The 22,606-nt window shown below is 43.7% G+C and overlaps 1 long non-coding RNA gene across 2 annotated transcripts in view; it reads right to left on the reverse strand.

The window, feature by feature from the left end:
• The window catches only part of LOC307181384, a 39,665-nt gene that overhangs the window by 14,004 nt on the left and 3,055 nt on the right, over positions 1–22,606 (reverse strand). For both annotated transcript variants that reach the window (XR_013826621.1, XR_013826622.1), the window contains exon 2: positions 11,356–11,441. This is a non-coding gene — a long non-coding RNA (uncharacterized lncRNA). The remainder of the gene's footprint in view (positions 1–11,355; positions 11,442–22,606) is intronic.

Here is a 22,606-nt window from a genome sequence, read left to right on the forward strand (position 1 = left end):
AAACTTCAAAGCTTTTGCACAGCAAAGGAAAACATAAACAAGACGAAAATACAACCCTCAGAATGGGAGAAAATGTTTTCAAATGAAGCAAATGACAAAAGATTAATCTCCAAAATTTACAAGCAGCTCGTGTAGCTCAATATCACAAAAACAAACAACACAATCCAAAAATGGGCAGAAGACCTAAATAGACATTTCTCCAAAGGAGATATACAGATTGCCAATAAACACGTGAAAGGATGCTGAACATCACTAATCATTAGAGAAATGCAAATCAAAACTACAGTGAGGTATCAACTCCCAGCAGTCAGAATGGCAATCATCAAAAAATCTACAAACAATAAATGCTGGAGAGGCATTTACTGGAGAAAAGGGAACGTTCTTGCACTGTTGCTGGGAATGTAAATTGCTATACCCACTAGGGATAACAGTATAGAGGTTCCTGAAAAAACTAAAAATAGAAGTACCATACGACCCAGCAATCCAACTACTGGGCATTTGCCCTGAGAAAACCATAATTCAAAAAGAGTTATATACAACAATGTTCATTGCAGTTCTACTTACAATAGCCAGGACATGGAAGCAACCTAAGTGTCCATCGACAGATAAATGGATAAAGAATATCTGGCACATATATAAATGGAATATTACTCAGCCATAAAAAGAAACAAAACTGAGTTATTTGTAGTGAGGGGGATGGACTTAGAGTCTGTCCTACACAGTGAAGTAAGTCAGAAAGAGAAAAATAAATACCGTGTACTAACAGAGATATATGGAATCTAAAGAAAAAAGTTTATGAAGAACCTAGGGGCAGGACAGGATTAAGGACACAGACATAGAGAAAGGACTTGAGGACACGGGGAGGGGGAAGGGTAAGCTGGGACGAAGTGAGAGAGTGCCATGGACATATATACATTACCAAATGTAACATTGATAGCTACTGGGAAGCAGCCACATAGCACAGGGAGATCAGCTCGGTGCTTTGCGACCACCTAAAGGGGTGGGATGTGGAGGGTGGGAGGGAGATGTAAGAGGGAGGGGATATGGTGATATATGTATATGTATAATTGACTCACTTTGTTATACAGCAGAAACTAACACTCCATTGTAAAGCAATTATACTCCAATAAAGGTGTAAAAGGAAAATAAAAAAGAAAGAAGCCCAGAGATAAACCTACACACCTATGGTCAACTAATCTATGACAAAGTAGGCAAGACTATACAATGGAGAAAAGACAGTGTCTTCAATCAGTGGTGCTGGGAAAAATGGACAGCTACATGTAAAAGAATGAAATTAGAACACCCCCTAACACCATACACAAAAATAAATTCAAAATGGATTAGAGACCTTAATGTAAGACCGGACAGTATAAAACTCTTAGAGGAAAACATAGGAAGAATACTCTAACATAAATCACAGCAAGATCTTTTTTGATCCACCTCCTAGAGTAATGACATAAAAAAGAAAACTAAACAAATGGGACCTAATGAAACGTAAAAGCTTTTGCAAAGCAATGGAAACTACAAACACAAAAAGACAACCCTCAGAATGGGAGAATATATTTGCAACTGAATCAATGGACAAAGGATTAATCTCCAATATATATAAACAGCTGATGCAGCTCAATATTAAAAAAACAAACAACCCAATACAAAAATGGGCAGAAGATCTAAATAGACATTTCTTCCAAAAAGATGTAGAGATGGCCAAGGAGCACATGAAAAGCTGCTCTACATCACTAATTATTAGAGAAATGCAAATCAAAACTACAATGAGGTATCACCTCACACCTGTTAGAATGGGCATCATCAGAAAATCTACAAACAACAAATGCTGGAGAGGGTGTGGAGAAAAGGAACCCTCTTCCACGATTGGTGGGAATGTAAATTGATAGTCACTATGGAGAACAGTATGGAGGTTCCTTAAAAAACTAAAAATAGAATTACCATATGATCCAGCAACCCACTACTGGGCATATACCCAGAGAAAACCATAAATCAAAAAGACACATTCACCACAATGTTCATTGCAGCACTATTTACAATAGCCAGGTAATGGAAGCAACCTAAATGCCCACAGACAGACGAATGGATAAAGATGTGGTACATATATAAAATGGACTATTAGCCATAAAAAGGAATGAAATTGTGTCATTTGTAGAGACGTCGATGGATCTAGAGACTGTCATACAGAGTGGAGTAAGTCAGAGAGAGAAAAACAAATATTGTATATTAACGCATATATGTGGAACCTAGAAAAATGGTACAGATGAACCAGTTTGAAGGGCAGAAATAGAGACACAGATGTAGAGAACAAATGTATGGACACAAAGAGGGGAAAACCATGGGGGGGGGGTGGCGGTGGGAGGAGTTGGGAGATTGGGATTGACATGTATACATTTATATGTATAAAATAGATAACCAATAAGAACCTGCTGTATAAAAATAAATAAAATAAAATGAAAAATAAAATTTTTTAAAAAACGGAAAAAAGTTATTCCCTTCACATACATGTATTTATATGAATGAATTATTTCCATGCTTACATCCATAAGTACAAAAAAGAGGAATAAAACCTACCTTGAAACAAAAAAGAAAAAACAAAACAGAACCCACCAGTTATACAGATGAAAACCCTATCAGGGCACTTGCTTCAGTGGTAGACAATTCTGAAGTTGGTCAGAGGTGGGGAATCATCTCGCATGCAGCCAGCAGCCCCCCCGCAAGGAGTGTCCTCATTACAAGCCTGGGGGACTGTGCCGAGGCATCTGTGAGTAAACGTGAGATGAGCCCCAGGCCAGCTGCTGCTGAACTGTTCCCAACCTTCCCAGGTAAAACACCTGAATATGTACAAGGACTTGAAAGCCTAGAGGAAGGGCCATGGAGCCACACGAGTGACAGCATGCCAGCCGACTTGGTGCCTGCAGGCCAGCCAGGATGGTACTGGCCCTGGGTGCTCTTCTGGAAGATTTCCATTTCCCTGCCTGAGATACCCGTCCTGTCCCTGCCCCCACTGCTTTTTTCCTTCCTCACCTCTGCCCAGGGAGAAATTCCAGCAGCAGGTATGGGTGACACATCCTCTTCCTTAGCAGGTGGCAGCCTGGCAACTGCTGCAGAAAGTCCAACAGAGCCCCACTCACACTGGGCCACCCACAAAGCTGTGGCCTCTCACTCCCTCCCACCAGCCCAGCCCCGAGACTGCTGACAGGGCAGAGAAAATGGCGTCAGGCACGGCTGCAGGGGCTCTTGCTGCCTGGAGTGGTATTTATATTGATCTCAACCCAGGCACACCTGGGGAGGGCTGGCCGGCACGGTAAGGCTGCCCAGGTCAGCCAATCATCACCCCTCAGGGGCTCACAGTTGCAGAAAATGGAACTTGCTGAACCGGCCAGGTCCAAGGAACAGGTGTGGGCTCCTGAGAGTCAAGATAGACAAGGGGCTGCAGCTTTGGCTTGTTTTCTAATCATTTTATCTGGCCCATGAGTGGGAGACAACTTCAAGAAAACACTCTCCTAATGAGAGGAACCCAGGAGTCAGGGAGAGGAGGGGTGGGTGGTGGTTGGAGACAGAGGCCTGGTGCCCCGGGTGCAGTGGAAGTCTCTGGAAGACCAGGTGGAGGGAGGCCGTACAGAGTGATGACCAGGGTCACAGACCTGTCGCAGCTGCTGTTTGTTAGTTCAAGTCCTGCTCTGAGGTGCTCTGTGTCAGCTCTGAGTGACAGGTGAGCTGGGGGTGCTCTGCAATGAGGGCTATGTGCATGGTTCCTGTGTGCCCAGCCCTGCCACGGTACCTGCAAGGGTAGCTCTGTATCCGGGGATTGGTCTGACCACGAGAGCCCCATGGGCTGCTGGGGACCTGGTAAAGAATGTCAGGACAGTCAGTGAAGCCACCGAGGATATACCTCCAGCTGCTCCTAATTCCTACACCCTGCTGGTCATTCTACCAACCACCAGGACATGGTATTCTGTATTAGTCTTCAATGATGCCTTCTTTTGTATTCCATTAGTCCCAGAGTCACAAGAAATTTTGGCTTGTGAGTGGCAGGACTCAACATACAACTAAAACAATACTTCCGGGCCGTCTTGCCCCAAGGGTGCAAAAATTCCCACACCATCTTTGGGGAAAGCTTAGGTAAAGACCTAAAAGTTCTACCTCTGGAAAAGGAAACCCTCCTTCAATACGCAGATGACATTCTGATCGCCAGCCCTACTAAGGAGGCCTCTGAACTACCAAGCCAATAAAGGATAGAAGTCGTCCAAAAAGAAGCTCAAATATCACAGACTGCGGTGACCTGCCTGGGCTTCATTCTCACAGAAGGTCAGAGAAGCCCATCCCAGGAAAGGGAAGAAACCATTTTCAGCCTTACCCCTTTCTAAAACTAGAAGACAGCTTAGGGGTTCCTGGGGAGGCCAGGGTTTGCTGCTTCTGGATCCCTAACTACAGTCTACTAGCTGGGCCTCTATATGAAACACTGAAAGGAAAAGATGATGATCCTTTTGAATAGAATCCAGAAGTGGCCTTTCAAGAATGGAAAGAGCAGTCAATTCAGACCCTTGCCCTGGAACTCCCTAATTTAGCTAAACCCTTTGACCTTTACATTCCCGGTGAAAGGTGAATCGCCATTGGAGAATTAGTGCAAAAACTGGGACCACTTGAAATGGAACAATGCAAGAATGCCATCCAGGTAGGATAAACTATGGTCACCAAGGGGCTTGACCCACTGCCACATCTGGCCAAGATACTGGCGGTATCTAAAAACCTGGAAATCAGCAGCCCAAAAGGCCACCTCCCTCCTAAGGGAAAAGGACCCCACGTGGTGATCCTAACCACCAACCATGCCCTGAAGTTGCAGGGTTCGTTCCGTTGGCACACCGACCTCGAGTGAGGAGGCCTTCCAACTCCAACATCCAGAGAGATAACCGGGGGCAACAGGGCACCATGACGACTCGTGTGAACATCACTTGACCTGGAGTTTTTCTCATAAAACAACAAGAGTGTGTCCCAAAACAGTAGACTACTGCTTGCAGGACTTACTGCACCCAGAGGGGAGCTAATAATCTTGGCGGGGGAACCGTATATCACACTGTCACTATAGAAAAGCCTACAGACACCGTGATGATGGTGGCCAATAAGACCGGCTGGACTCCTGTTTACTTCAAAAGGCTGTTGACTCAGTGGCCATCATGGTCCTTGATCACCACTGACCCTGGACTGTCTGGGAGTTGAGTGGGCAGGGCTCTGACACCTGGTGCTGTTTGTACGTTAATTCAGGGGCCTAATTGAAGAAAGCACAGACTACTGGTCAGAGCATCTAGGCTGGCAGAAACGGTCAGCCTAAGGTGGCCGAACAAATGTGGGGCGGGGTGAAACCGGCCCCCACAACGTCTCTGCACATCTCTTTCCTGGACCCTTAAAGGTCATTAGAATCTATAACACTTCCAATGCTGGTGTTCAGGTGGACGAGCAAGGAGGCAGGGGGCCTGGGGAAAATCAACGTCACCTGGAGGCTGCTGGGGAGAAGTTCTGACCCTCGCCCCTGGGTATGAGGGCTCCCAACTCAGCACTCAGCAGTTACAGAAGAAGGGTCTGCACCCTCAGAACTCCAAGAATGAGGAACGGGACAAAAGGCAGAGGAGGGGTTTGTCCCCAGCAAAGCCCATTAAAAATCCCTGGGAGATAAAAATAGAATCTGTGCAATAAAGTCAAGTCTAACTTTTTTATCCTTTGTGCTTTGTCTAATTTCACGTACTCCTAGGGTCTCGCATGCAGAGGCTCCACACCCGCCACTTCAGACCAGATTTCCTAGTGCAGAATGGCTGGGTCGACACCTCAGCTCCTGGGGCCCAGTGCAGACTCCACGATATAGAGCCTGAGCTGCAGCCAACCCAGCCCTTGAAAGCTCTGTCCCCTCCCTCCCACTGACTCTGACAGGATCTCTACACAGCAGCCCAGCCCACAGCCCACGGGGTAGTGCATGCTCTCACCTCTCCATTCTCTGATCAAAATATAAAGTTTCCTTTGCTTGTGAACCAAACTCAGTCTCGATCTGTTGGCCCCAATGACACTGGGCAGGGGAACACTTGTTGGGGTCCACTCTGGAGGATCAGTAACAGAAATTGAGACTATTGTAACCTCAATGAACAGATGTGTGAGCCAAACTGTAGTTAACATAGAACAGTGTATAAGGCTCGGGTAAAATAAGATGTTTCTAACACTTCCATTTGATATTTCCATCACTTTATTATAAGCAAGTTCAGTGAAAGGGTTTGTCTTATTTGTCAGGTCAATATTAGAGAAACGAAGTGATTTCTTTCCAAGGATGTACATCTAATAATCTTGGTTAAACCTTCAATCTTGTTTTAAATGCTTTTCCATTGAAAATGATACCTCTCTTTCAGCTCCCCCATTTCTGAGAAGTATAAAATCTTATAATTTATTATTACCAAAGGGGAAAGGTGGGAGGAGGGATAAATTAACAGTTTGGGATTAACACATACACACTGCTATGTATAAAATAGATCATCAACAAGGAACTACTGTATAGCACAGGGAACTACACTCAACATTTTGCAATAACCTATAAGGGGAAATAATCTGAAAAAGAATAGATATTTTTATTGACATCATCTATCAATGACAGTTAAAGTGTAGCCTAAGGGAAGCTGGTGGTGAGTGCTTCTGACCCTGAAGACTTCAATCATCTAAAGTTTGGACTCTGCCTACTTCCCAAGGCCCTTAATGAACATATGTGTAGCCGTAGCTTAAAAAATTCCCCAGTTTGGGTTTCGGGGAGACACTGATTTTGAAAAAGCCCTGGTGTTCTCCTTACATGAATGGGACTCTTCCTACTGCTAAAACATGTCTGTCACACCCAGAGGATAGTATACCGTCTGATCGGGAAGAGTTTGGAAAAGGCATCTCATCTCCTCATCTCCTGGTGCTCGGGTTCACCCCTCCAGCGTCTTTACTAACAGTCTCCCCACTTGGAGATGTCAGCACTGTCAACATCCTGTTGCGTACAGTTTGGAATTTGTCCAGAGGATGAAGTGGAAGGATGAGGAACAATGAGAGACAAGTCCTAGGTGTTCAGACAGGCACATGTCACTCTAATTTCCAATCAGGAAGACGAATTGACCAAAGGCTAGGGTTGCCCATGGAAACAGTATAGGGCTTGAGGAAATCCCGCTGCTTTGTGGCCAGTTCCCATAAACACGAGTTGAACAATGGAACTCAGGGGCAGTAAAATTCACGAAACTGCAGAGTTGAAAATATCCATCACTGAAAAATGTCTTGAGGAAAGTCAGAGAAAAGGACTTGTAAGCAAGGGAGAATGGCAGGAAAGGGATTTGAGGAGGTAGAAAGGACTCGCCATTAAGCACAAGAAAAGGAGCTGAACATTGCCAACATTGCAGTTGGCCAAAAAGGGTGTATGCGTTCTTTTCTGTATATATTCAAGAAAAGGGCATACACTTTTTTAGCCAACCAAACAGGTGGGCACTGGAAATCAATACTACAAAAGATATCACTTCGCATCAGTCACAAGAGCCATCCTCATAAAGCGTAAACAACAGAAATGCAGGACAGGGCAATGAGAAGAGGGAGCCCTGTGAGACTTATAGTGGAAATGTATATTGCCAACGGCCATTCTGGAGAAGTATATTGTGTTTACTAAAGCATCTAAAAAATGAGCTACAGAGCATAGGGCACTTGCACTCATGGGCGTATATCTTGGGAAAAACAAAAATCGAGAGGACACAGGCACCCCAATGTTTACCCCTTCTCTGTTTAAAAGATCCTCGACTAGGATATAACTTAAATGTCTCTGGAGGGAAAAAATGGATAGAGATGAGGTACTTATGTAGAGTGGAATATTACTCAGCCTGGAAATCAATGAAATATGGCCAGTTGTAACAACTCTGGAGGAGTTACGTATGATCATTCTAAGTGACAGAATTCAAAAAGAAAAAGACACATATCATAAGATATCACTTAAAGGTGGAATCCAAAATAGCTACACATGAAATAAATCACAAAACAAAAACATAGTCAAATATGTAGAAAACACGCATAAGGCTGCTAAACGGGAAAGGTGGGGAGGGGTGAGGCATCATCCAGGAGGTTGAAATTAGCAAAGATACCATTCCAAATACCAAACTGATAATCAACAAGGCCTACACGGTAGCTAAAAGAACTACACTCAGCACACTCAAGTCACCGGAAAAGAATATATACGACTGGTAAGAATCTGAAAAAGAATTTACTGATGTCTCTCTGTACGTGAATCAAGTGGATGTACAGCAGCAAGAAACAGAGCTTTGAAAATCAGCTGTAACCAATATAGTAATAAATTGAAAAAAATAAACGACAGAGAGACAGAGAAAACCTCTTACAACTTTTCCTCAGGGACGGTGATGCAACATGGATTGAACACGTCTAGACCCACAGCAGGATGAGACATAAGGCTGGAAACTGTTCGCGCTAAGAGAAATGTGAGCTTGGGTGAGGAAATGCACACCCTTTAAAGTAATACTACCTGGTGCCCATTCAATGGGTCCCAAATCTGCAGGTTCAAGGGATCTTCCTACAGCTAAAACATGCATGGAAAACCCAGAGGACTGTACACCATGTGATCGGGAGATGTGTCTAAAATGCAGCTCATTTATCCTCTCCTGGTGCTCCTGTTCACCATTCCAGCCACGTTACTTAGAATCTCCCCACTTGGAGAATCAGCACATTTCAACTTCTGTTTCACACATTTTGCAAATTGTGAGGAGGATGAACGGGAAGAGGGGGAACCAATGAGAGAATAGTTGTAGGGGTTTGGACGGGCACATATCACTCTAATTTCCCATTAAGAATAAGAATTAAAAAAAGGCTCAGCCCACCTCGCTGGAGCCAAAATAGGGCCTGAAGCAATCCTGTGGTTTTGAGGCCAGCTCACAAAAGAGCAACTTAAAAAATGGAGCTCAGGGTCACTGCAATTCACAAACCTGCAGAGTTATAAATGAAAACTAACGTCCAAAATTATGTTGAGGTAAGGCAAAGAAGAGGATCTGAATGCAAGACAGAATTGCAAGAAACAGATTTCAAGAGATAGATTGGACTCGTCTTTAAAGCACATGAAAAGCGGCAGAATTTCGACAATGATGCAGTTGGCCCAAAAGGGCGTATGCGTTTTTTCCTGATTATATCCAGGAAAAAACGCATATGCACCTTATGGGCAAGGAACCAAGCAAGCAATGCAAATGTGCACAACAAAGAAGTCTCACTTCCCACCGGTCAAAAGGGCCATCCTAAAAAATTGTAAAAACCAGAAATGCAGGACAGGCCATGGAGAACAGGGAGCCTTTATACGCTGATGGGCAGTGTGTGAACTGCCGAGAGCCACTCTGGAGGAGTGTATGGTGGTTCCTAAATCATCTAAAAAACAGAGCTACAGAGCATAGGACACTTCCAATCATGGGAGTATATCTAGGGAAGTCTAAAAATCAACAAGACACAAGCACACCACAGTTTAGGGCTACTCTGTTTACAAGAACCTCAACTTCAGTACACCTTAAATATCCCAGGAAAGAGAACAATGGATAAAGAAGATGTGGTACTTATGTACAATGGAATATCTCTTCACCATGAAATCAATGTAATAAGGCTAGTAAAAGGATAAAGAGTGGATTTAGGTCCGATAATACTACTTGAAATAAGTCAAACAGAAAAAGAAACATATCATAAGATATCACTTATAGAGGGAGGGTAAATATGGCTGCACAAGAAATGAATTACAGAACAGAACAGTGTCTCACATTTAGAAAACACACTTATGTCAGCTTAAGGGGAAAGGAGAGGTGGGGTGATGCATAAAACCAGAGTTTGAAATTAGCACAGATACCGTTCAATAAACCAAATAGGTATTAGACAAGATCTACACCTTGCTCAATGAACTGGCCTCAACACACCCTATACACCGCAGAGAAATATATCTGAGTAATAAGAATCTTAAAACCCATGTATTGATATATCTCCATAAGGGAATCAAGTGTGTGCAGAGCGGCACAAACACAGCAGTGAAGATGAGCTAAACCCCATTATAGAAATAAATTTTAAAAACAAAACGCAGAAACAATGAAAGAGAGAAAAATTCTTACAAAATTCGCTCAGGGGCTGTGATGCAACCTGGATTGACCACATATAAACCCACAGCTGGATAAGACATAAGGCTGGACACTTGGGGCTGAGAGGATTGGTGAGCTTTGGTGAGCAACTGCCAAAAGTTTAATGCAATACTTCATGCTACTCATTCCAAGGGTCCCAACACTCCAGGTTGAAGGGAATCTTCCTACAGCTAAACCATGCTTGGGAAACCCAGCGACTGGTATACCATATGATCAGGAAAGGTTTCTAAAACACACCTCATTGTTCCTCTCCTGGGGCTCCGGATCGACATTCCAGCCGCTTTACTAACAACAACCTCACATGGAGAGTCAATGCCTTTAAGTCCCAGTATGGCACAGTCTGCAGATAGTGCGGAGGATGAATGGGTTAGGGGGAACCAGTGAGAAACTAATGTAGTGGTTTCAATGGGCACATGTCACTCTAATTTCACATCAGTAAGAAGAATTAACCAAAGGCACAGCAAGGTGTCCCACAAGAACAATAGGGCCTGAAGGAATCCTGCGGTTATGAGGCAAGATCACAAAAATAAGAGCTGAAAAATGGAGCTCAGGGCCACTGCAATTCAAAAACGTGCAGAGTTATAAAGGCCAACAATTTTCAAAAAGGATATTGAGGAAAGGCTATGAAGAGGCATTGAAAGAAAGGCAGAATTGCAGGAAACCGATTTCAGGAGGTAGACTGGAATTGCATTTAAAGCATAGGAAATGAGGCAGAACGTCGACAATGATGCACTTGGCCAAAAAGGGCGTATGTGTTTTTTCCTGAATATATTCAGGAAAAAACGCATATGCACTTTTTGTACAACCAAGCAAGCTTGCAAAGGAAATCTGCACTACAATGAAGTCTCACTTCCCACTGGTTAAAAGGGCCATCTGAGAAAAGTGTAAAATCCAGAAAGGCAGGACAGGCCATGGAGAACTGGGAGCCTTGTTATGCTGATGGGCGGGATGTAAATTGCCAACAGCCACTCGGGGAGAACTGTATGGTGTTTCCTGAAACATCTAAAAAACAAAGCAACAGAGCCTAGGGCACTTCCACTTATGGTCCTATAGCTTAGGGAAATTAAAATCAAAAAGACACAGCCACCCCAAAGTTTGGGACAGCTCTGTTTACAAGAACCTCATTTATGGTAAAAGTTCAATATCGCAGAAAGTGAAAAATGGATAAAGAAGTTGTGGTACTTACGTAGAATGCAATATCACTCAACAATGAAATCTATGTCATCAGGCCCGTAGCAGCATAATGAGTGGATTCAGGTATGATAATTCTAACTGAAATAAGTCACACAGAAAAAGAAACATCATAAGATATCACTAATACACGGAATGGAAACTTGGCTACACAGGAACTGGATTGCAAAACAGAACAGGGTCTCAAATTTAGAAAACCAACTTATGCTTGCTTAAGAGGAAAGGTGAGTTGGGGTGCTGCATAAAACCAGGGATTGAAATGAGCACAGATAAATTTCCTTAAGCCAAATATGGAATGGACAAGAGCTACTCCTTGCTCAACGAAATAGACTCAACACCCCATATTAAACGCCTAAGAATGTACCTGACTAGTAAGTATCTGAAAACCTATGGATTGCTATGTCTCCGAAAGAGAATCAAGCGTGTGTACAGGGGCATAAACGCAGCAGTGATAGGATTGGAGAGGTTCGGTGAGCAAATGAAGACCCTTTGAAGTCATATTGCATGGTACCCATTCCACGGGTCTCAACTCTCCAGGTTTAAGGTATTCTTCCTTCAGCTAAAACATGCATGTGGAACCCAGAGTATCATCAACCGTGTGATCGGGAGACGTGTTCAAATATGTCTCAGTTTTCGTACCCTGGTAATCGGCTGCAACATTCCAGACGCTTTACTAACACTCTCCCATCTTGGAGAGTCAGTGCCTTTAACCTCCTGTTTGGCCCAGTTTGCAATTTCTGCGGAAGATGAACAGGAATAGGGAGACCCAATGAGAGACTAGCTGGAGGTGTCTGGACGGGCAAATTTAACTCTCATTTCCCACCAGGAAGAGGAAATAAACAAAGGCTCAGTGTGCCGTGCCGGAACCAGATTAGGGCCTGAAGCCATCCTGCAGTGTTGCGGCCAGCTCAAAAGAAAGCGAGTTGAAGAAAGGAGCTCAGGGGCACTGTAATTCACAAACCTTCAGAGTTATAAATGACAGCTATGGTCCAAAAATATACTGAAGTAAGGCTGCCAAGAGGACTTGAAAGCGGGGCAGAATTGCAGGAAACCAATTTCAGGAGGTAGACTGGAATTGCATTGAAAGCATAGGAAAAGAGGCAGAACGTCCACAATGATGCACTTGGCCAAAAAGGGCGTATGCGTTTTTTCCTGAATATATTCAGGAAAAAACGCATACGCCCTTTTTGGCCAACCAAGCAAGCTTGCAAAGGAAATCTGCACTAAAATGAAGTCTCACTTCGCCCCAGTCAAAAGGGCCATCTGAAAAAAGTGTAAAATCCAGAAAGGCAGGACAGGCCATGGAGAACTGGGAGCCTTGTTGTGCTGATGGGCGGGATGTAAATTGCCAACAGACACTCGGGAGAAGTGTATGGTGTTTCCTGAAACATCTAAAAAACAAAGCAACAGAGCCTAGAGCACTTCCACTTATGGTCCTATAGCTTAGGGAAATTAAAATCAAAAAGACACAGCCACCCCAAAGTTTAGGACGCCTATGTTTACAAGAACCTCATTTACAGTACAAGTTCAACATCGCAGAAAGTGAAAAATGGATAAAGAAGTTGTGGTATTTACTTACAAAGCAATATCACTCAGCAATGAAATCTATGTCATCAGGCCCTTAGCAGCACAATGAGTGGATTCAGGTATGATGATTCTAACTGAAATAAGTCACACAGAAAAAGAAACATCATAAGATATCAGTAATACACGGAATGTAAACTTGGCTACACAGGAACTGAATTACAGAACAGAACAGGGTCTCAAATTTAGAAAACCAACTTATGCTTGCTTAAGGGGAAAGGTGAGTTGGGGTGCTGCATAAAACCAGAGATTGAAATGAGCACAGATAAAGTTCCTTAAGCCAAATATGGAATAGACAAGAGCTACTCCTTGCTCAACGAAATGGACTCAACACCGCATATTTAACGCCTAAGAATGTACCTGACTAGTAAGTATCTTAAAACCTATGGATTGCTATGTCTCCGAAAGAGAATCAAGCATGTGTACAGGGGCATAAACGCAGCAGTGATAGGATTGGAGAGGTTCGGTGAGCAAATGAAGACCCTTTGAAGTCATATTGCATGGTACCCATTCCACGGGTTTCAACTACCCAGGTTTAAGGTATTCTTCCTTCAGCTAAAACATGCATGTGGAACCTAGAGTATGATCAACCATGTGATCGGGAGACGTGTTCAAATATGTCTCAGTTTTCGTACCCTGGTACTCGGGTGCAACATTCCAGACGCTTTACTAACACTCTCCCGACTTGGAGAGTCAGTCCCTTTAACCTCCTGTTTGGCCCAGTTTGCAATTTCTGCGGAAGATGAACAGGAATAGTGAGAACCAATGAGAGACTAGCTGGAGGTGTCTGGACGGGCTAATTTAACTCTCATTTCCCACCAGGAAGAGGAAATAACCAAAGGCTCAGCGTGCCGTGCCGGAACCAGATTAGGGCCTGAAGCCATCCTGCGGTGTTGCGGACAGGTCACAAGAAAGCGAGTTGACGAAAGGAGCTCAGTGGCACTGTAATGCATAAACCTGCAGAGTTATAAATGACAGCTATCGTCCAAAAATAGACTGAAGTAAGGCTGCCAAGAGGACTTGAAAGCGGGGCAGAATTGCAGGAAACCGATTTCAGGAGGTAGACTGGAATTGCATTGAAAGCATAGGAAATGAGGAAGAACGTCCACAATGATGCACTTGGCTAAAAAGGGCGTATGCGTTTTTTCCTGAATATATTCAGGAAAAAGCGCATACGCCCTTTTTGGCCAACCAAGCAAACTTGCAAAGGAAATCTGCACTACAATGAAGTCTCACTTCCCCCCGGTCAAAAGGGCCATCTGAAAAAAGTGTAAAATCCAGAAAGGCAGGACAGGCCATGGAGAACTGGGAGCCTTGTTATGCTGATGGGCGGGATGTAAATTGCCAACAGACACTCAGGAGAAGTGTATGGTGTTTCCTGAAACATGGAAAAAACAAAGCAACAGAGCCTAGGGCACTTCCACTTATGGTCCTATAGCTTAGGGAAATTAAAATCAAACAGACACAGCCATCCCAAAGTATGGAACGCCTCTGTTTACAAGAACCTCGTTTACAGTACAAGTTCAACATCGCAGAAAGTGAAAAATGGATAAAGAACTTCAGGTACTTATGTACAATGCAGTATCACTCAGCAATGAAATCTATGTCATCAGGCCCTTAGCAGCACAATGAGTGGATTCAGGTATGATGATTCTAACTGAAATAAGTCACACAAAAAAAGAAACATCATAAGATATCAGTAATACACGGAATGTAAACTTGGCTACACAGGAACTGAATTACAGAACAGAACAGGGTCTCAAATTTAGAAAACCAACTTATGCTTGCTTAAGGGGAAAGGTGAGTTGGGGTGCTGCATAAAACCAGAGATTGAAATGAGCACAGATAAAGTTCCTTAAGCCAAATATGGAATAGACAAGAGCTACTCCTTGCTCAACGAAATGGACTCAACACCCCATATTAAACGCCTAAGAATGTACCTGACTAGTAAGTATCTTAAAACCTATGGATTGCTATGTCTCCAAAAGAGAATCAAGCATGTGTGCAGGGGCATAAACGCAGCAGTGATAGGATTGGAGAGGTTCGGTGAGCAAATGAAGACCCTTTGAAGTCATATTGCATGGTACCCATTCCACGGGTCTCAACTCTCCAGGTTTAAGGTATTCTTCCTTCAGCTAAAACATGCATGTGGAACCCAGAGTATGATCAACCGTGTGAACGGGAGATGTGTTCAAATATGTCTCAGTTTTCCTCCCCTGGCACTCGGGTGCAACATTCCACATGCTTTACTAACACTCTCCCCACTTGGAGAGTCAGCACCTTTAACCTCCTGTTTGGCCCAGTTTGCAATTTCTGCGGAAGATGAACAGGAATAGGGAGAACCAATGAGAGACTAGCTGGAGGTGTCTGGACGGGCAAATATAACTCTCATTTCCCACCGGGAAGAGGAAATAACCAAAGGCTCAGCGTGCCGTGCCGGAACCAGATTAGGGCCTGAAGACACCCTGCGGTGTTGCGGCCAGCTCAAAAGAAAGCGAGTTGAAGAAAGGAGCTCAGGGGCACTGTAATTCACAAAACTGCAGAGTTATAAATGACAGCTATCGTCCAAAAATATACTGAAGTAAGGCTGCCAAGAGGACTTGAAAGCGGGGCAGAATTGCAGGAAACCGATTTCAGGAGGTAGACTGGAATTGCATTGAAAGCACAGGAAAAGAGGCAGAACGTCCACAATGATGCACTTGGCCAAAAAGGGCGTATGCGTTTTTTCCTGAATATATTCAGGAAAAAACGCATACGCCCTTTTTGGCCAACCAAGCAAGCTTGCAAAGGAAATCTGCACTACAATGAAGTCTCACTTCCCCCTGGTCAAAAGGGCCATCTGAAAAAAGTGTAAAATCCAGAAAGGCAGGACAGGCCATGGAGAACCGGGAGCCTTGTTATGCTGATGGGCGGGATGTAAATTGCCAACAGACACTCAGGAGAAGTGTATGGTGTTTCCTGAAACATCTAAAAAACAAAGCAACAGAGCCTAGGGCACTTCCACTTATGGTCCTATAGCTTAGGGAAATTAAAATCAAAAAGACACAGCCACCCCAAAGTTTGGGACGCCTCTGTTTACAAGAACCTCATTTACAGTACAAGTTCAACATCGCAGAAAGTGAAAAATGGATAAAGAACTTGTGGTATTTTCTTACAAAGCAATATCAATCAGCAATGAAATCTATGTCATCAGGTCCTTAGCAGCACAATGAGTGGATTCAGGTATGATGATTCTAACTGAAATAAGTCACACAGAAAAAGAAACATCATAAGATATCAGTAATACACGGAATGTAAACTTGGCTACACAGATACTGAATTACAGAACAGAACAGGGTCTTAAATTTAGAAAACCAACTTATGCTTGCTTAAGGGGAAAGGTGAGTTGGGGTGCTGCATAAAACCAGAGATTGAAATGAGCACAGATAAATTTCCTTAAGCCAAATATGGAATAGACAAGAGCTACTCCTTGCTCAATGAAATGGACTCAACACCGCATATTAAACGCCTAAGAATGTACCTGACTAGTAAGTATCTTAAAACCTATGGATTGCTATGTCTCCGAAAGAGAATCAAGCATGTGTACAGGGGCATAAACGCAGCAGTGATAGGATTGGAGAGGTTCGGTGAGCAAATGAAGACCCTTTGAAGTCATATTGCATGGTACCCATTCCACGGGTTTCAACTACCCAGGTTTAAGGTATTCTTCCTTCAGCTAAAACATGCATGTGGAACCTAGAGTATGATCAACCATGTGATCGGGAGATGTGTTCAAATATGTCTCAGCTTTCGTACCCTGGTCCTTGGGTGCAACATTCCAGACGCTTTACTAACACTCTCCCGACTTGGAGAGTCAGTCCCTTTAACCTCCTGTTTGGCCCAGTTTGCAATTTCTGCGGAAGATGAACAGGAATAGCGAAAACCAATGAGAGACTAGCTGGCGGTGTCCGGACGGGCAAATTTAACTCTCATTTCCCACCAGGAAGAGGAAATAACCAAAGGCTCAGCGTGCCGTGCCGGAACCAGATTAGGGCCTGAAGCCATCCTGCCGTGTTTTGTCCAGCTCACAAGAAAGCAAGTTGAAGAAAGGAGCTCTGGGGCACTGTAATGCACAAACCTGTAGAGTTATAAATGACAGCTATCGTCCAAAAATATACTGAAGTAAGGCTGCCAAGAGGACTTGAAAGCGGGGCAGAATTGCAGGAAACCGATTTCAGGAGGTAGACTGGAATTGCATTGAAAGCATAGGAAATGAGGCAGAACGTCCACAATGATGCACTTGGCTAAAAAGGGCGTATGCGTTTTTTCCTGAATATATTCAGGAAAAAGCGCATACGCCCTTTTTGGCCAACCAAGCAAACTTGCAAAGGAAATCTGCACTACAATGAAGTCTCACTTCCCCCCGGTCAAAAGGGCCATCTGAAAAAAGTGTAAAATCCAGAAAGGCAGGACAGGCCATGGAGAACTGGGAGCCTTGTTATGCTGATGGGCGGGATGTAAATTGCCAACAGACACTCGGGAGAAGTGTATGGTGTTTCCTGAAACATCTAAAAAACAAAGCAACAGAGCCTAGGGCATTTCCACATATGGTCCTATAGCTTAGGGAAATTAAAATCAAAAAGACACAGCCACCCCAAAGTTTGGGACATCTCTGTTTACAAGAACCTCGTTTACCGTACAAGTTCAATATCACAGAAAGTGAAAAATGGATAAAGAACTTGTGGTACTTACGTACAATGCAGTATCACTCAGCAATGAAATCTATGTCATCAGGCCCAAAGCAGCACAATGAGTGGATTCAGGTACGATGATTCTAACTGAAATAAGTCACACAGAAAAAGAAACATCATAAGATATCACTAATACACGGAATGTAAACTTGCCTACACAGGAACTGAATTCCAAAACAGAACAGGGTGTCAAATTTAGAAAACCAACTTATGCTTGCTTAAGGGGAAAGGTGAGTTGGGGTGCTGCATAAAACCAGAGATTGAAATGAGCACAGATAAAGTTCCTTAAGCCAAATATGGAATAGACAAGAGCTACTCCTTGCTCAACGAAATGGACTCAACACCGCATATTTAACGCCTAAGAATGTACCTGACTAGTAAGTATCTTAAAACCTATGGATTGCTATGTCTCCGAAAGAGAATCAAGCATGTGTACAGGGGCATAAACGCAGCAGTGATAGGATTGGAGAGGTTCGGTGAGCAAATGAAGACCCTTTGAAGTCATATTGCATGGTACCCATTCCACGGGTTTCAACTACCCAGGTTTAAGGTATTCTTCCTTCAGCTAAAACATGCATGTGGAACCTAGAGTATGATCAACCATGTGATCGGGAGACGTGTTCAAATATGTCTCAGTTTTCGTACCCTGGTACTCGGGTGCAACATTCCAGACGCTTTACTAACAGTCTCCCGACTTGGAGAGTCAGTCCCTTTAACCTCCTGTTTGGCCCAGTTTGCAATTTCTGCGGAAGATGAACAGGAATAGTGAGAACCAATGAGAGACTAGCTGGAGGTGTCTGGACGGGCTAATTTAACTCTCATTTCCCACCAGGAAGAGGAAATAACCAAAGGCTCAGCGTGCCGTGCCGGAACCAGATTAGGGCCTGAAGCCATCCTGCGGTGTTGCGGACAGGTCACAAGAAAGCGAGTTGACGAAAGGAGCTCAGTGGCACTGTAATGCATAAACCTGCAGAGTTATAAATGACAGCTATCGTCCAAAAATAGACTGAAGTAAGGCTGCCAAGAGGACTTGAAAGCGGGGCAGAATTGCAGGAAACCGATTTCAGGAGGTAGACTGGAATTGCATTGAAAGCATAGGAAATGAGGAAGAACGTCCACAATGATGCACTTGGCTAAAAAGGGCGTATGCGTTTTTTCCTGAATATATTCAGGAAAAAGCGCATACGCCCTTTTTGGCCAACCAAGCAAACTTGCAAAGGAAATCTGCACTACAATGAAGTCTCACTTCCCCCCGGTCAAAAGGGCCATCTGAAAAAAGTGTAAAATCCAGAAAGGCAGGACAGGCCATGGAGAACTGGGAGCCTTGTTATGCTGATGGGCGGGATGTAAATTGCCAACAGACACTCAGGAGAAGTGTATGGTGTTTCCTGAAACATGGAAAAAACAAAGCAACAGAGCCTAGGGCACTTCCACTTATGGTCCTATAGCTTAGGGAAATTAAAATCAAACAGACACAGCCATCCCAAAGTATGGAACGCCTCTGTTTACAAGAACCTCGTTTACAGTACAAGTTCAACATCGCAGAAAGTGAAAAATGGATAAAGAACTTCAGGTACTTATGTACAATGCAGTATCACTCAGCAATGAAATCTATGTCATCAGGCCCTTAGCAGCACAATGAGTGGATTCAGGTATGATGATTCTAACTGAAATAAGTCACACAAAAAAAGAAACATCATAAGATATCAGTAATACACGGAATGTAAACTTGGCTACACAGGAACTGAATTACAGAACAGAACAGGGTCTCAAATTTAGAAAACCAACTTATGCTTGCTTAAGGGGAAAGGTGAGTTGGGGTGCTGCATAAAACCAGAGATTGAAATGAGCACAGATAAAGTTCCTTAAGCCAAATATGGAATAGACAAGAGCTACTCCTTGCTCAACGAAATGGACTCAACACCCCATATTAAACGCCTAAGAATGTACCTGACTAGTAAGTATCTTAAAACCTATGGATTGCTATGTCTCCAAAAGAGAATCAAGCATGTGTGCAGGGGCATAAACGCAGCAGTGATAGGATTGGAGAGGTTCGGTGAGCAAATGAAGACCCTTTGAAGTCATATTGCATGGTACCCATTCCACGGGTCTCAACTCTCCAGGTTTAAGGTATTCTTCCTTCAGCTAAAACATGCATGTGGAACCCAGAGTATGATCAACCGTGTGAACGGGAGATGTGTTCAAATATGTCTCAGTTTTCCTCCCCTGGCACTCGGGTGCAACATTCCACATGCTTTACTAACACTCTCCCCACTTGGAGAGTCAGCACCTTTAACCTCCTGTTTGGCCCAGTTTGCAATTTCTGCGGAAGATGAACAGGAATAGGGAGAACCAATGAGAGACTAGCTGGAGGTGTCTGGACGGGCAAATATAACTCTCATTTCCCACCGGGAAGAGGAAATAACCAAAGGCTCAGCGTGCCGTGCCGGAACCAGATTAGGGCCTGAAGACACCCTGCGGTGTTGCGGCCAGCTCAAAAGAAAGCGAGTTGAAGAAAGGAGCTCAGGGGCACTGTAATTCACAAAACTGCAGAGTTATAAATGACAGCTATCGTCCAAAAATATACTGAAGTAAGGCTGCCAAGAGGACTTGAAAGCGGGGCAGAATTGCAGGAAACCGATTTCAGGAGGTAGACTGGAATTGCATTGAAAGCATAGGAAAAGAGGCAGAACGTCCACAATGATGCACTTGGCCAAAAAGGGCGTATGCGTTTTTTCCTGAATATATTCAGGAAAAAACGCATACGCCCTTTTTGGCCAACCAAGCAAGCTTGCAAAGGAAATCTGCACTACAATGAAGTCTCACTTCCCCCTGGTCAAAAGGGCCGTCTGAAAAAAGTGTAAAATCCAGAAAGGCAGGACAGGCCATGGAGAACCGGGAGCCTTGTTATGCTGATGGGCGGGATGTAAATTGCCAACAGACACTCAGGAGAAGTGTATGGTGTTTCCTGAAACATCTAAAAAACAAAGCAACAGAGCCTAGGGCACTTCCACTTATGGTCCTATAGCTTAGGGAAATTAAAATCAAAAAGACACAGCCACCCCAAAGTTTGGGACGCCTCTGTTTACAAGAACCTCATTTACAGTACAAGTTCAACATCGCAGAAAGTGAAAAATGGATAAAGAACTTGTGGTATTTTCTTACAAAGCAATATCAATCAGCAATGAAATCTATGTCATCAGGTCCTTAGCAGCACAATGAGTGGATTCAGGTATGATGATTCTAACTGAAATAAGTCACACAGAAAAAGAAACATCATAAGATATCAGTAATACACGGAATGTAAACTTGGCTACACAGATACTGAATTACAGAACAGAACAGGGTCTTAAATTTAGAAAACCAACTTATGCTTGCTTAAGGGGAAAGGTGAGTTGGGGTGCTGCATAAAACCAGAGATTGAAATGAGCACAGATAAAGTTCCTTAAGCCAAATATGGAATAGACAAGAGCTACTCCTTGCTCAACGAAATGGACTCAACACCGCATATTAAACGCCTAAGAATGTACCTGACTAGTAAGTATCTTAAAACCTATGGATTGCTATGTCTCCGAAAGAGAATCAAGCATGTGTACAGGGGCATAAACGCAGCAGTGATAGGATTGGAGAGGTTCGGTGAGCAAATGAAGACCCTTTGAAGTCATATTGCATGGTACCCATTCCACGGGTTTCAACTACCCAGGTTTAAGGTATTCTTCCTTCAGCTAAAACATGCATGTGGAACCTAGAGTATGATCAACCATGTGATCGGGAGATGTGTTCAAATATGTCTCAGCTTTCGTACCCTGGTCCTTGGGTGCAACATTCCAGACGCTTTACTAACACTCTCCCGACTTGGAGAGTCAGTCCCTTTAACCTCCTGTTTGGCCCAGTTTGCAATTTCTGCGGAAGATGAACAGGAATAGCGAAAACCAATGAGAGACTAGCTGGCGGTGTCCGGACGGGCAAATTTAACTCTCATTTCCCACCAGGAAGAGGAAATAACCAAAGGCTCAGCGTGCCGTGCCGGAACCAGATTAGGGCCTGAAGCCATCCTGCCGTGTTTTGTCCAGCTCACAAGAAAGCAAGTTGAAGAAAGGAGCTCTGGGGCACTGTAATGCACAAACCTGTAGAGTTATAAATGACAGCTATCGTCCAAAAATATACTGAAGTAAGGCTGCCAAGAGGACTTGAAAGCGGGGCAGAATTGCAGGAAACCGATTTCAGGAGGTAGACTGGAATTGCATTGAAAGCATAGGAAATGAGGCAGAACGTCCACAATGATGCACTTGGCTAAAAAGGGCGTATGCGTTTTTTCCTGAATATATTCAGGAAAAAGCGCATACGCCCTTTTTGGCCAACCAAGCAAACTTGCAAAGGAAATCTGCACTACAATGAAGTCTCACTTCCCCCCGGTCAAAAGGGCCATCTGAAAAAAGTGTAAAATCCAGAAAGGCAGGACAGGCCATGGAGAACTGGGAGCCTTGTTATGCTGATGGGCGGGATGTAAATTGCCAACAGACACTCGGGAGAAGTGTATGGTGTTTCCTGAAACATCTAAAAAACAAAGCAACAGAGCCTAGGGCATTTCCACATATGGTCCTATAGCTTAGGGAAATTAAAATCAAAAAGACACAGCCACCCCAAAGTTTGGGACATCTCTGTTTACAAGAACCTCGTTTACCGTACAAGTTCAATATCACAGAAAGTGAAAAATGGATAAAGAACTTGTGGTACTTACGTACAATGCAGTATCACTCAGCAATGAAATCTATGTCATCAGGCCCAAAGCAGCACAATGAGTGGATTCAGGTACGATGATTCTAACTGAAATAAGTCACACAGAAAAAGAAACATCATAAGATATCACTAATACACGGAATGTAAACTTGCCTACACAGGAACTGAATTCCAAAACAGAACAGGGTGTCA

This window comes from Stenella coeruleoalba (genome assembly GCF_951394435.1).
Source record: "Stenella coeruleoalba genome assembly, contig: scaffold_200, whole genome shotgun sequence".
Lineage (NCBI taxonomy): Eukaryota > Metazoa > Chordata > Mammalia > Artiodactyla > Delphinidae > Stenella > Stenella coeruleoalba.